The sequence below is a fragment of the Apteryx mantelli genome, chromosome 2 (assembly GCF_036417845.1).
Source record: "Apteryx mantelli isolate bAptMan1 chromosome 2, bAptMan1.hap1, whole genome shotgun sequence".
NCBI classification, from domain to species: Eukaryota; Metazoa; Chordata; class Aves; order Apterygiformes; family Apterygidae; genus Apteryx; species Apteryx mantelli.
The window spans coordinates 117173865-117189446 of NC_089979.1; the positions used below are offsets into that span (position 1 = coordinate 117173865).

The 15582-nt window shown below is 39.5% G+C and overlaps 1 protein-coding gene across 12 annotated transcripts in view; it reads right to left on the reverse strand.

Moving 5' to 3' along the window:
- The window catches only part of ARPP21 (cAMP regulated phosphoprotein 21), a 146144-nt gene that overhangs the window by 10859 nt on the left and 119703 nt on the right, over positions 1-15582 (reverse strand). For 2 of the 12 annotated variants that reach the window (XR_010883446.1, XR_010883445.1), the window contains 2 exons: positions 13254-13411; positions 10673-10741 (listed from right to left, as the gene is read on the reverse strand). The exons of the other annotated variants lie outside the window; for them this stretch is intronic. The gene's annotated coding sequence lies outside the window, so the exon portion shown is untranslated. Of the gene's footprint in view, positions 1-10672; positions 10742-13253; positions 13412-15582 lie in introns of those variants that run through there. 12 annotated transcript variants of the gene reach the window in all.

Genomic DNA, 15582 nt, shown 5'->3' on the forward strand with positions numbered 1-15582 from the left:
CTGGAATAAGGTACATTTGTGCAAAGGCTTAAGAGTGCCTTTTGCACAGGCTTTTCTCCAATAACAGTAACAGTATAAAATAACTGGCTTCATCTTCATGGTAGAAAGCCTCCTGTTATGGTAGTTTAGATTATGCCAATAAGAAATGATGAAAGTAACACTGCATAGCACACGCGAAATTCAGCACCAAAGAAACATCCATTACATTTTCTTTTACCTTTTTTCTGTCCATTCCAAGTTCCAAGTGCTGGAGACAAGGAATAGCACAATTGAAAAAAAAGATATGCATATGTCTGCTCACTATCCCATGGGGGGAAAATTGTTTTCACGAAGATGACTGCACCATTATTTACACCCTTCTACCTCATACTCCAAGCAACTACCTTTATGGCAAACATGTAAAATCTTGGGTAGAATAAAAGTAGGTTTATGAATCACTTGAAAATGCATATCCCCATATCCATTATTCATCCATACCTTAAAAGAGTTGCTTTAAAACTCAGTGACCTCACTACCAAGCAAAAAAGCCCAGACAATTAAGAGGTATGATTAAATACTTTCATTATATACCTAATAAAAACACATACTGTAACATCTTCTGAGACTAAAATTTTAATTAAGACAGGCTGGCATTTTGGCTTTTTCCCCCCACTATGTTTCAAGGGAACAGCAGGTAAGGTCAAACAAAAAGCTTATGTGATAAAATTGCATGAGAGCACTCCTAGGAGACCTGGCATTATTAACAAGAACATGAAGAAGGGCACAGTTGAACAGTTCAAAGATAAATGATTGCATTCAGTTTACTTTTTGCTATCAACTGGAGAACCTGAGAGAGCTGTTATTTGACAAGAAATATATATAAATAGGCATCAAAAGGAGCATGCATGGATACAAATATAGGAGATTCAAGGCTGGGGAAACATTCTTCAGTTTAAAATCTGCATTTATTCTTTTATTTCTCTGCACAAAATATTTCCAAATTATAGGAACAGCTTTAAGAACAACTTGCTATTGGTAAGTGGCTTGATGCTGAAAATAAACTTGTTCTTGCTGAGAACCTAAAACCATGTTATTACATGGGACTTTAATCACTTATTTCATCCTCTTTTAAGTATACTTTTATTTTATGCTTTGAGACCATTTAGCTCTGTTTCTGTTCTTCAAAAACTTTTACAAAAATTATTTACTCTTCTCTTTGAAGATAAATCTGAAGATAAATGATGGGGCACCTCTTATAGACAGGGGTATGTAACTCAAAGCTTCTGTGTGGTTCAGAAAAGAAAATTCTATTTTTAAGACAAAATCCTTTTATCTCACTTCAGTAAAAATACAGAGGGAACAGCCAGCTGCAAGCAAAAATAATTGCAACACAATAATGCAGGGTTCCATTACAGCAGTATAATTCTGGTAAAGCAGCTGATCCAGGATCTTGGCACTTACCCAGAGCCCGGAGCCTGACTTAAATGCATTAATCCAGACAAAGCATGTGCAGCTGTTTTGGTAATCTGAGGCTTCTGAATTTTATTGGAGACAAAAAAAAGTCACTCAGCCAGCAAACGACACAGGTGATATATAGAGCAAAGGGGAAAGTATTTTATGCTTTTGAACTAAGGCAATCCACGGAGTCATGTGAACAGGCTCCATAGCTTTGAGAAGATGGACTTTGGAAGAGTTTGCCTTTGGCTAGCATGATGATTAAGGGTTGACGCCGGAGTGAATAGGCAGTGTAGCTGCCCAAAGCCAGCTGAGGTGCCTGAAGGGAGGTTACTGCCAGACCTAGAAAGCATTATTCTGAGAGGTGTGAAGCCTTCTGGTCCTCACATAGCTAAACTATTAACTGCATGCACTACAGCCTTGTAAGCAGTTCTAGGGACATCAGTGAGGTTCTGAACAGTGCTACAGAAAAGCCAAATATAATTCATCTGCTCTCAGTCCCTGTATGCTAATCCTGCTGACATTAATGAGAATTAACACAGACTCATGGGCAGACCAGTAGATCATTCTGGATAATTTTGGATTGCTCTTAAGAAAGCTTTACTGCTTAAAGCCCAGCCTGGATGCAAATCTAGTCATAGCCCTTATTATAGCCACAGTTTGTTAAACAGACTGTATGTAGTCTGCTGCACTATTTCTTTATGGGGTTTTTGAACAGCTAATACACAGCTAAAACACAACTAAAACACTGATGTAAAAGCCCGTTAGTGTTAATAGCAAGATTCCCTTGGCATATGACATGCTTTAGATCTTGCCTCATATTAAAAAGTGGTATCTAGAGAGATGCCCTTTCCAGCAAAACATTATGGAGGGTCTCCATAACGGGGGAATGACTGCACAACGTCATATTCAGGATTTTTTTTTTAATTCAGAGACAAAGCATTCACATATTCTTGCTGGAAAACTAAATTTTCTTTAAATCTAAAATTCACAGTGAATTGCTAAGAGAAGCATATGATTAACTATTTTATTACTATTGTTTTAAGCCAAAAAGAAAAAAAGATTGAAATAAAACCATGGCTTTGACTGAGGGTTACAAGAACAAACTGCTCTTTTTTCATCTCTCTTTCTAAAAAATTGTGCTTTGCAGAATTGAAAAATGTAACCTTTGTTACAAATGTATTCATTTTCACATGCGAATGCTTTTCCTATGAAATGGTAACTTCCTTTTCTTCAGGGCAAGAATATCAATACTGTATCCAGTACAAACTTAAACTCAGCATAAATGCAAACTCTTATAAAAAATTGGCACAGACTTAAACTCTACTTAATCTCTGTGTGTGCCTACCTATATATCTGTATCAGTGGAAACATGTATCAGCTAAAATACATAGTCTGCTAAAAGAAAAGTTAAATAGTAGCCTAGTTGTCCCAAGCACTGAGATCTGCACAACCCCCTGCTTTAATGCTCTGATCCAGGCCACATGAGAGTTCACATATATAATGAAAACAGTCAAGTAACATCAGCTCAAGATAGTCCGCAAGGGATATTTGTCTTTGTCTGGTCACATCTGAATGATTTCTTCACCTGAGTCAGGTGGCAATATGATCACTGTCTATGCTACATATAATGGGCCTGGCCTTCACAACACCACCAGCCTTACAGCCGTATTTCCAGCCAAAACTATTTGCAGACATGACTGACATTACTCAGGATATAAGAAGGTAACAGTAGGTGTCCAAGTGAGTGACCATCAGCTGGGCTACATGAGCTGACTGTGCACAGTTGCTCCCTGTTCTGCATGCAAAGCAAAGCATGAAGTAGCTAAGGCTTTTTGTACATACAGAAGGCTGGAAGCACATATTGTCAGCTAACTTAACTCATTAGATGAACAGTACCCTGTGTATATGTATGTATGGGCTTGTACACTCTTGTTCCTGGTCATGGGATAACAATTATCTGCAACTGTCTACCTGTTATTTTATTTATCAAGTCCTTAAGTACTGTGCACAATAGGACGGTTAGCTATCTAAGCAAAATTAGATGCGATCCCAAAAAAGAACAAATACAAAATCAGCAGGATCAGATTTAAGAAAGGCTAATATATCCACGCAAGCTGTGAGCCCACAGATTCACTGAATTTCAGCAGGTTCATCTTTGCATTATACCAGTTTGCTCTTCTGTATTGTTCCCAAATAAAATAACAGCAGGTATGAGCAAACAAACTGCTGATCTGCCATGTGTTAAACTACAACTTCCTCTTGGTATTGTTGAAATACAAGCACAAGCTAAGAATGATCCTCTAACATGCCAGCTACTGTACAAACTTCTAGGAATAGCAGCAGTCTCTGAACTGAATATCGTGCATTCTTAAATAGACAAGATAGCTAGAGACTGAAAAATAGGTGCCTAGAAGAAGTAACTTGCCCAGAGAAAAATAGCAAGCTTCAGGCAGATCTGCACAAAGCTCTACCGGAAAAAGGACCAGAAGTCTGTTCACTGCCTTAGAGAGCGCTCGTGCTTACAGCCACATCCTGAGCAGTGATTACTCAGACAGGCTGCGCTCACCAACAAAATCATGTCGGTGACTGTCCATAGGCTCCCACTGCTTCTCTCACTCTTCATGCTCCCAAGCAGTTTCATTTACAGTCTCCTGCCCATATCCTATGAATTGGAGGAAGTCTGCAGTGTGCTGCTGATGCAGGGGTCACTGCACTGCGTTGCATTTTATTGAGGGCACAACTGTGTAAATGACTGCTAACAGCATAAATTCTCACTAATGGTCTGTGCTTTCCACCCTTGCAAGCTGGGCTTTGTTTTGCAGTTCAGCCTCAAGCAGTAGTTTCATAAATGTGACACCAACTGTAAATACCATCTGTAGCAAAAGCACTGCCATTGCCTGATGGCTTCTCCCCAGTCCTTCTGCATACATGTATAGGTTAACATACCAAATCACTGAGTGCAAGGACTTGTATTTATTTATTTACCTATAACATAAGGGCACAGCAAGTTATGAGCTACATCCCCCAGCTAGATGCAAACAGACACATGGATGATACTGAAGCCAACAGGACTTTGATGGAGCATAGGTCTGCCCATATGGGTGTGACTGCAAAATCTCATATTTTTTGAGTGCACCCATGCAGAACATAATTCAAAGACTACTGAAGTTAGCAATCGACTTTAAGTGGCTTTGCACCATACTAGAGCACTCACCTGCAATGCGGTGATTACTCTGGCCCTGGGACAGCAGAGCCCTGAAGCATTTGCTTAACTTTAAGCACATGAGCAGGTTTCTTGATTTCAGAGCAATGATTTATAGGCTTGAGAACATTTCTGGACTGAGGCCAGAGAGCTCAGCACCTTGAAGGGTGAAGTCTCCAGTGGGCAAGATTCTGACACATTGCTTCATACCATATCCATAACATCTTTTAAAAGCTGTTGAGAAACTTGACCAGGAGGTATTAATTAACCTAAGGAAAATGAGGCCCCATTCCAACAAAATTCAGCTCCAAAACGTCTTAATGCAAATCATTTCTCAAATTGCCTTTTGTGCAGCCACTGCTTAAACCACAATCTGGAGAGTGGGGCATGGTGGGGAAAAGGAATTGAGCATGTATACACACACAGCCCCACGCGCACACACACACACACACACACACACACACATATATATGTATATGTATATACATATATGAAAGAGCCAGTAGAATAAGCACTGGCTATGTACCAAGAGATCCTGGCAAATAATAAAACAAATTGCAGCCAGGGAGGAGTCTAACTTACTTCACTTGTGTGGCAAAGGTGCCGAGTGCTCCAGATCATGCCTACCTTGCAAGTAAACCCTTGAGCCTGCTTCTATTGTCCTGCTCCTTTAATTCAGAAGATCTGATGAGGAAATTGGGTTAGGCCTTTTCAGCAGCTAAAGCAATATAAATATAAAATAATATAAAACCCCCTCCTTTCCTGGTGCTCTCTTTACCCCTTGAAGTACAAAAGACAGATGTACATGAACTTTATGTGTACTACATGAACTTTATATCAATCTCTGTTCTACACATTCAGTCCATTTGATATCACTGCAGAAATGTAAATACCAATTCTCATTCTATCATATGTACAAAAGCAATACATCAGACCACTGCACTAAAACTAGGCTGTATCTCTCAGCTAAATCTTTTTCTTGGAAGGAGGTGAAGAGCAAAAACTACAGATGTAGTGGCACCAGTGCAGTACACTAATGAGCTTCAGCTGTGGCCAGATTTTTCCTCTCAAGAAGGAGGAGAAAATACGCGAACAAAAGCCAAGAATGTCTGAAAAAATTAAAAACATTCCTAATACAAAGATACCAGTTTCTAAAACTTCAAAAGCTTTTGTTTGATTTAAATTAAAAAATATATTTAAAATCAAATGAAATAGTTAAATTGTCACTAGGCAATTTAAAGTTTTCCTTTAATCTGCTAGTTTATCATTTTCTGGGGAAAAATTCTAGTTTTGGAGGATTTTTTTTTTTTTTAATTGGCCAAGGAATCTGCAAAATCACCTATTCATACAGTTCTTTAAACTCCTTTGAAAAATCAGGAAGCTAAATCCAAGTTATCTAACAACATATCACCAGACTTTACAAAGGAATACTGTATCTGCAGAACATGCCCATCACTACATCACAAGAGTGTGTATTTTCAACTCTTGCATTGGGGGCAGAATAATATGAATACCACAATAAAAATGAAAAAAAGGGGGGGGATTTCACGGTGGATGTGATCTTTTACTTTTGTCCTTTCTAAAGTGGGTTTAGCGGCCCTTTTGCAAAGGAGAGGATTACCACGTGGAGACACAAGTCCTGCATGTAGTCACAAAAGAAATGAATTGATATGACACTGTCAGCAGCAAGCTTTTCTGCACTGCTGCACCAACAAATTTTGGCCAAAAGAGAAGGGGAGAGAGAGGAAAGGGAGGATGGAGGTGGCCTTAGAAAAGATCGTTTGGTTTCTACATTCACTGCAGCTCTCTGCTGAGCTGGCCCATGGGCTGGATGCGGGGCAGACGCCACTCCTCCCCTCCCTGCAGTAAGCCTTGCTCACGCCAATGGGAGTCTGGACTTGAGCAAGTCTGGAGTCAGGCCCGTAGGCAACAGATGTCAAAATGTTCAGCCAGGACATAGCTGAATTCAGCACCCTAGAAAAGCCCTCTTTGCCCTTGCTAGCCCTCAGCTTTCACTGCAGAGCACCTTAGTCAGTTGGAAAACTCCTGCTATAGCTGGTTTGTTGTTTTTGTTGCAAAAGGATATTTGGGTTAACCCATCCAGTGCAACAGCTTGAGAAGGGTGATCTGCCAAGCAAAAGTGTTTTATGTAGACTTGCTCTGGGAAACCCATAGCATCACGTCTGACCCCTGCATTTCCTCCCAGGGCATCTGGAATTGTGCAACTGCAAATGAAGAAAAATTGACTTTTATTAGCAAAAATAGGAAGTGTAACACAATTTAAATGTAGAAAAATCTCCTTGTATTTGTAAGGGATTTGCTGTGTCTGCTGTAGGCCTAGCCAGGGGGATGCCTGGTCTCAGAAATCACTGGGGCAGAGCTGCCATGGAGCATTTGCTGCCTCATGGCATACTTTCAAAGGTTCGCAGCCCTAGTGAAGTACTGTCTACAATCTACAAAGCAACAGGCATTTGCAAGGTCTGAAAACATGATCAATGCTAAGTGTTCAGAGCTATGGAAAATGCACAATAAAGACCATAAACATATGGAGTCTTAAACAGCATAAATACTCAAAGTCATGTGTGGTCATGGCTGTGTGGTCAAGGTAGATTTCTGAGCCAGCAGCATAACTTTTTCCTTGCATTCATCATAAACACCGATAGCTTTTTGCTTGCCTGAGACACGGCACACCCTGAGTGCATTACTTTTCCTTTTTGTGTATTATTTTCCTCATCTGTATAATAAGTTTTGGATGGGAGACTTCAAGAGACTTTTGGAAATCCAGCACCTGAAAAGTGCCATATAAAAAAATATACATATATACATTTATATATGCTTGATAAAGCCAGTGGAAAAATAAATAATCTCCAAGATCATATATGAAGGGATATATGAATTCGCTAAGAGTTGCACACAGCGCTTTTCAAAACTTTCAGTTGGACAAAGAACCCTACTTTGATCCCAAAGAGGCGTTTTTCTCTGTGAGCACCTGCAGGTGTAGGTCTGAATTCACAGAGGCTGAAGTTTGCCAGTTCTGGCAGGAAGGAGAGGAAGATGGTATAATAAGATTCATTTCTTGGAGCACAAGTCTTAGAATACCAATCTTTGCAAACTATCAGGGCCAGCAAACCAATAGTAATGTGTATTTTGAAATGAACCTGGAAGGCTGCACAAAGGCTTTGCAATGCTCACCAAGAGGTAACTGCCAGATTGCCAGGTTCAGCTGACATGGGAGAGAAGCCTCTTGTGGGAACAGCAGATACTTTCGTGCTGTTTTCAGAGAATCCAAAGTATCCTCCATCTTTCGCTGCTCTGGGGTCTGATCCTAAGAAATGATCTCTGCATGTGGACAGGGGTACACCTGCATTCCCACACATGTGATCACTGAAGTTAATGCAGTTCTGCACCGCCACCAAAGTCTACCTAAAATATCTATTTCCTGTGTATGTGGTCTAGATTGGGTAACAGACTTTATATACTTCTATTGGGGCTGCTCAAAGTCAAACCACAAAGCAGCTGCCAGAAAAGTTTCTCCCTGTAAAAATTTACAACATGCATTTCTGAAGTGGTAGCTGATGTGCCTAGCCAATCTGCTGAAAATGTCTGTGTAGCTAAAATTTTTGAAAAGAGAAAATCACAGGATGTGTAAACACACATCTGCACAAAGTTCTTTAGCAACTAGTGCCTCTTCTGAGTGAAAACCTTGAGAATGAACACTAACTTGTGTAATTGAATAGGACAAATGTAAGCCATACCTTTAGACTACGCCTCATGACAAGGAACTCAATCTACACCTATAAATTTTCCTTACAGTGGAGCCATTGTTCATTTTTAAACAATTAGTGAAACTTTTTCAAACTAAAAAACAGAGGAATATAATCCTCACATTTTAGCAAATATATCTGCAGCAAATAAATAATTTTCTAATTATAAAAACTGACTTCTTTATAGACTTTGTTTTCATATTCTGGAATGAGCTATAGCATCAATTAAAAGAAAAGTACTTTTTTTTGTCACAGGAGAAGCCATGGCAAATTAGTTCATAAATATTCACTGATATTTTAGACATGGCCATAAAAAGGAGTCATTTTACTGGCTATCCTGAAAACAGTGTATTCAATATCAGAACATTCCTGAGAAAGAGGAACTGAGACGAGACTTTTGCTGCAGGAAGCTCCCAAGTAACAGTGAGGTTCTGAACTGGATGCAGCTCATACTAATAAACAGATCTACTAGCTTGGAAGAAGAAAAATTGCAGTACAGGATAAACTTGCGTCTATCCAAAGTTTACAGTGATATTACCAGGAACTTCCCTGGATAGGAGGCTAAGCTCTTGAATCGAAGCAGTCCCACCTAACATGTTTGGGGCAAGACTAGAGCAGACAGACGTCATGAGCACGTTTGGTCTTTGCCCACAGAGTGTGTCCAGTTGCTGAGACAGGGACTCCCCTCTGCCCACCTTTGCCTAAGCCAGGACACCACGTCATGGCTCTGACCATCATTCTGCCACTCACGCTCCCAACTATTTTCTATGATCCAGTGGGAAAGACTCCCACATTAAAGAATTAACGAAGCTTCGGCCATAATTAACTATTTGTGACTTCCCTGTTTACACCGTTCTGCAGGTCTCAGGTAGGAAGGCCTGTCTGCAACTGCCTTCCACCTCTGCATTTCTTTTGTTGTTATTTTAAATCCAGACAATTGATTAGTTTAGTGGAGATCCTGCACAGACAGCAAATAAACTCTGTGATGTGGGAAGCCCCCTGCATCTCCCTGCATGTCCTGCTCATTGCAAAAACTCCATGGCCCTGGATCTCTGTGTAGCTGCCGCTCTTGCTACACGGCAGAACTTGGGAGGAAGTATGTATGAGCTACAAAACAAAGCATTCCCAGCTGCACGAACTGTTTAATAGAATGAAAATTAACAAATTAAAAACAAACTGCAAGTGTTCTTAAACCTGATTAATAATAAAAATAATAATTACAACTATAAAACACATCCCATAAAAGTGCTCTTTCCTTTACAGGGCAAGGCAAAGTTTCCATTAAAAAAAAAATCAGGGCTGCCCAAATTCATTTGATAAAAAAGTTATGATGCATTACAATTTGCACAAATAAAACTCCAGAATAGTATCAAGACTATAAAGCATGAAGATAACATATTGCTCTGGCAAGTGATAAAACTGCTCACAGTGACAGCTGTGATTTATTGAAGCAATTCAAATACACTTTGAAAGTATATTAGCTTCGCCTCTGCCCACAAAGGGCGCATTTTAGCAGGATAGGCCACACCAATGATAAATTACATACCAGCAAGAAGTGAAGGCAATTGGCAACATCAGATGCCCAAAGGCCCTGAAATACCGTGATAATGCGGTTTTCATGATAATACCTCACATGCAATGGCATCTGAGCACCTAGAAAAACACATCAAAGCTGAATTTTTGTTTTTTGTTTTCGTTTTTTGGAAGATAACATTATGATGGTGAGAATGGCTAGGACTCTGCAGTTAAAGCTGACATATAAAGTGTTTACAAATTGGCTCTGGAACAAAGTTTGGCATGGAAGTTCACAGTTTAGATGCCACCTTTTACGCCAAAGTTGGAAAAATGTTTTGTTTCTGGGTTGCAGGAACTGAAACAAGCCATCAACTCTAGCCTCATATCATTATTTCTGCGAGAGAAGCAAGTTACTTGTTACACTCGTTCACTGGTTGCTCTAGCTCAAATCTGTAGTAAAAGCCAGGCTCTTCACGCAGCTCAGGAAATCAAAATAGCATAGAAAAAGAATGATGCTTGTCTTCCCACATCGAGGTTTTACTACTGTAAAAATACTGAAAAAATAATTTATTTTAGGACACTTTGGGCTAAATTTCACCCTCTTGCTCACTAGAATAGACTGGGGTTGACTCCATAGCTAATGTGGACTTCAAAGGGTGTATTTTGAACAGAACTTGTTTCTAGACCCTGCATGGAGAACCACGCAGGCAGATTCTTTACCTTATATTACCAGAGAAAGTTCAGCAGATCATATGTGTTTCTAGCTGTTTTGGTGTTTCCATTTTGACACACTAGGAAGCAGATTTCTGGGACTTTACAGCTCCTAAGTTAAGAGCAACAAGAAAAATTAATGACTTGGTCATAGCAGTTTCATCTTGCTATGGATCGAAGGAAGTTTATCAGCAATTATACTGTAATCTGCTCTTCTCCACAAGTTAAAGCACATTTATCTAAGAGTTTGTTTCTGATGGACATTTTTACTTCTATTTAATCCAAAATATTCCCTTGAGAAATAATAATCAATATTTATCTATTTTTATGATATCCATTACTGTATAACCTGAGGACCTCAGACATATTACATATTTATAGAATGTGTTAATGCAACTTCTTAGAGAAAGTTGGCCGTTTCTTGAATTCATGCCAACAAATGCTTGAGAGAATGGAGTTTCTGCATGTAGTCTCCATAAAAAAAATGCCTGAGTGACACTGTTACTGAAATATCTCTATATATTGATATTAAAAGAGTCCATTGCATAAACACTTTCCCTAAAGATAGGAACTTGGAGAAGATGGAAAATCTGCAAAACTTAATAGTTACATTTTTGATTTGCCTATAGCATATGGGAAAGAAGAGCTCAGCACCCTATTGAACCAGGGCCCTTATCTATTTTTGTAGCTGTAATCTAATGATTAGAGGAAAGAACATCTTTTCCTTGAATAGAAATTCTTAGTAATACAGGTATTACACCACTGTGCAGGCTATTCCCTCCATTTATTTACTGCTCTGCAGCACGATTACTCTTTAGAAACATTTGCAGGAATTGAATTGATATATGTTAAATGTTATTTTTAATAGTTTCTTCATTGCTAGCTAATGAAAATATGGATTCAACATTATTTTAAGTTCAATGCAGTGTAAAAAGAATTAGTTTAGTACACTATAATTATGATTTTTACAACAGTTCATAGAATTACAAGGCAGAAACAGAATTCTTCACGCAATAGAGAAGAATGGGAGCATTTTTGTTTCTTCAGTAACAACAGCTTGACTATCAAAGCTCTAACAAGGAAGTTCCTCCTCCCCCTTTTCTTTTCTATACTCTTCAGATTTACTATATTTGCTACTTAAATAAAGGAACCTGTTTACAACATCCCTCAAATTCTGCCTTACCAAAATACCAGAAATACTCTGCTAAGCTTTACCTCTGAGGAAGAGGAGAATCCTTCTCTACCTCATCATCTGCATGTGCTTCCAGTCCTAAAGTGATGAAATAAACCTCATGCTTTTCCAGTAATTTGGGCACTAAACCTGGTCAGAAACTGTTTATTTCTATTCCTGCCACAACATTTATGCAGAAAACATTCACTCTGTTCCTTGCTCCTTGGAAAATTTCACTTCTAAAAAGAATCCAAACCTCCTTCCTTCCAAACACCCTTGTCCATGTTGCTGTCTTGGATTTTTCTTTTAGGATGTTTCCCCTGGAAGGCTAACTTCTGCGTGTGGGCACAAACGTTATTTGGTCTGAAAAGCCCCCTTTGCTGGGAAGCCCTTGCCCCATCGCCACCCCCTGCGACAGCCCAACCCAGCCCTGGCCAGCCCTGGCGCGGGGCCTGCCGCAGCTTCCCGGGCCACACTAGCACATTCAGCTGCTGAAGCAGAAGCCAAGGAAAACGTGGATGGTCCCTGAGGCCAGTGAGATCTTGTTATTATTACAGAACAAAACCTAGCATCTTGCAACCACAAGGAGTGGGTTGGGTTTATGCTTTTGTGACTCTCTTTGCAAGGAAAAGGATAAACGGAGAGCACAAAGGAAAGGACAGGAGGGATCCTACTCTCCTGCCCCTTGCTCCATCTCTGTTTCTGCCTTTTTCTCTATACGGCTCAGAAACTTGCTGAGGCACAAACTGTTTTTTCCTCTTTTTACTGGTTGCTGTATCACACCTAGCCCTGGTTTTACACAAGAGCTCTAGCAACTGTGACCACACCAGTAGCAACCAAAACGTCTTTTTTTAATGGCTGTTTGTATTTTGTTACTAAGAAAGTTGAACTTCTCCATACATTTCAGGTTTCTACAGTCTTTATGAGCAAAACAGTAGCAGGATTACCAGACCTAAAATAGCGGTTCTGGAATGCTAACCATAAAAGGTAAATACAGTACCATACAAAAGCCTAATTATTACACCACTTGCTTTTACAACCTAGCAACTTGTAATGGGTCTCTTATCTGTATTGCCCTTCAAATGAAAGCAAAATTCCCCTCTATATTACATTCAATTTTCCAGTTTCTCTTATATCAATATAACAATCTTTTATAACAAGAAGACAAAAGCTTTTCCATCTTCTTGGGATCAATATCATTGCTCAAGCAAGGATAACTGGTATCTCATTGTTCAGACTCTATTTTCATGTATTGTCAAAATACAAATACAATTCTAACTCAGCAGATAATAATCTGCTTTTCAGACCAAAGGCACTGAAGTGGCCTAGGTGGAAATCCTACATATCCTCTGGATATACACAACCCTTTTTTTCCCAAACCCTATGCACCAAAAAGAAATACAATGGTGCAGGAGGGTCTGTGCAGATGCGCCTGTTCCAAATTTCAACTCACGCCATCTGAAGGGCAGGGTCTGAACTGAGTAGCAGGTCCATACGCTCTCCAAGGCTCCTTGCAGTCCAGTCCCACTCTTCCACAGTGTGATCTCAGCAGTTTCACTACCAAAAGACCTTCCATGCTCACAGAGTAGGGAGCTGGAGTTATTCCTAAAGCTATGGATGCATAAATTGTAAAAAAAAGCTTGAGGAATAAATCTGGAGCACATCACACATAGACAGCTGTACAGAGACAAGCAGGCCCTGAAATGAAAGTCAAGTGCTGAAAAGTGTGAGAAATTTGTCATTGCTTGGTTACGGTTACATTGCCTTGAGGGGTCACGCTTCCAGCTTTTTAAAACTGGAACACAGGTTAATACATTTGTGGCCATATGGCCTCAGAGAGCACGAGGGTGGCATGGTTAAATATTCAGAAATCAAGAAACGACAATGCAAAAGTAGCCTCTACCACCTCAATTCTAGCGACTTAGGCATATATGAATGAGATGCAGCATTTAATTACATAATAATCAAGCACACCACAACAGAATTTGCCCTACAAATTGCTAAAGCACCCTCTAGCACAATTTCTAGTCTTTTTATTTCCCTGTGCTGTGAACCACAGGAGGACTTTAAGAAGGTCCTAAGCATGACAGCTTATACAGACTTTGCCTCAGCCCTTACACCATGCTATACATTCAAGTGCACAGATAAATCAGTATACATTGCTAGCAATTTTCTCCAGATGGATCCTTTGTGAGCTTTCCGAAAAATCCTGAGAGAGGGTACAATGTGAAGACAAAGTGTGAATTTTGAAAAATCAAGACTCGATGAAATCTGCACCTGCTTTTGCTGGGACACTTAACAGGGCAGTCGTTGCTGAGGACTATCTTGTCAAACATTAACCTTCTACCCTGAGGAGATTTAGTACTTGAAGCTGCAAGTTTTCTTTTCTTCTTGTTTAATCACAGGAAGAAGAATGTACCTGCCTATACCCATTTTCCTCATACTCACAAATCACACAGCTGTGCTTGTCTTTTAAAGGATTTTCAGAAAGAAATAGGTTGGCACAAAGCATTCTGAAAGACAGATGATAAAGCCTCACACCAACTTATCTGGTCTTGTGGTCATCCCAGAGTATATTACAAAAAAGTGAGTTATCAGTAGTTTCACCTCCAGATCTAATGATTTTGAAAACACTGTACAAACAAGTTAATGCTACTGTAAAATGGATATCTGACATGAGATGTTTGACATTCACTTTGGGGCTTAGTGAATTCAGTGTGATCAGAGCTATTATAGTAACTACCAATGTACTTGCACACCACGATGTACTGAAAAGAAGGTGACAGAGAACATGTGAGAGCACTTAAAGTGGCATCAGAGAACTGTTTTGGTCTACCAGCCCTATTTTTGTGCCATTGTTCTTCTCCCCCCATCTCTGCCTTCTTTTCGATATTCAGTAGCTGCCCCTAGCCTATTGCAACTTTAACAATCTTGCAAGAAATGCAAAATTTAGGATTTCTTTTCAGAGCCAATGTCACACTTGGCAAAGCATCCTGCTGGAGCTGCATCATAGAAATACAACTCCTTTGCTCACTGGAGACTCAGTCCTTTTCCCTCTGATTTTCTCAGTTTTCATTTGATGGATATGCTGAGTCTGTTCATTTACAGAAGGAAATTCAGGAAGAGAATTCTTGCTGATTAATTACGGCCTGCTTGGAAACAGCAGCATAAGCCATTTTGCCAGTCAATTACAAACAACTCTCTAAGGCAAATCATACTTTCACAGGCCCACACCTGTTTCTCCAATAAATCATATCACTCTATATTTACACAGTGGGCCATATTATAGCACAAATGACCTGTCTAATGCATTTCAAATACCACTGTAAACTCATGTTACATATTTATCAGGATTGAGTAGAATGAGCAGACAGAAATCATCAAACTAATTGTGCTGTCCTCCAGGGTTCAAATTGGTCAGAGAATATGAGGACTAGAAAGACACACTCCTACCACCAACTGCAAACCTGACTACAACTCTTAAAAGTCAATAGCTCAGCACTTTCAATTTCTTCCTTATAAAGTGACAAATAAACACATCAAAAAAAAAAAAAAAAAGGAATGCATATGTACAAGCTACACTTCCTTTAATTAACTTCTGTCAAATTGAAGCATGCCATGTCACCCTTTGTAGCCATTTGGTTTGTCTCAAAATGACAGAGAGGAAATTGGGAGTGTGTGTGTAATTATGCATTACATTTATTTTTTACATTTTATAAGACTAAGAAATCTCTTCTGTTTAATTTGTAAATGTTCCACTGCTCACTACCAGCACCTGGACA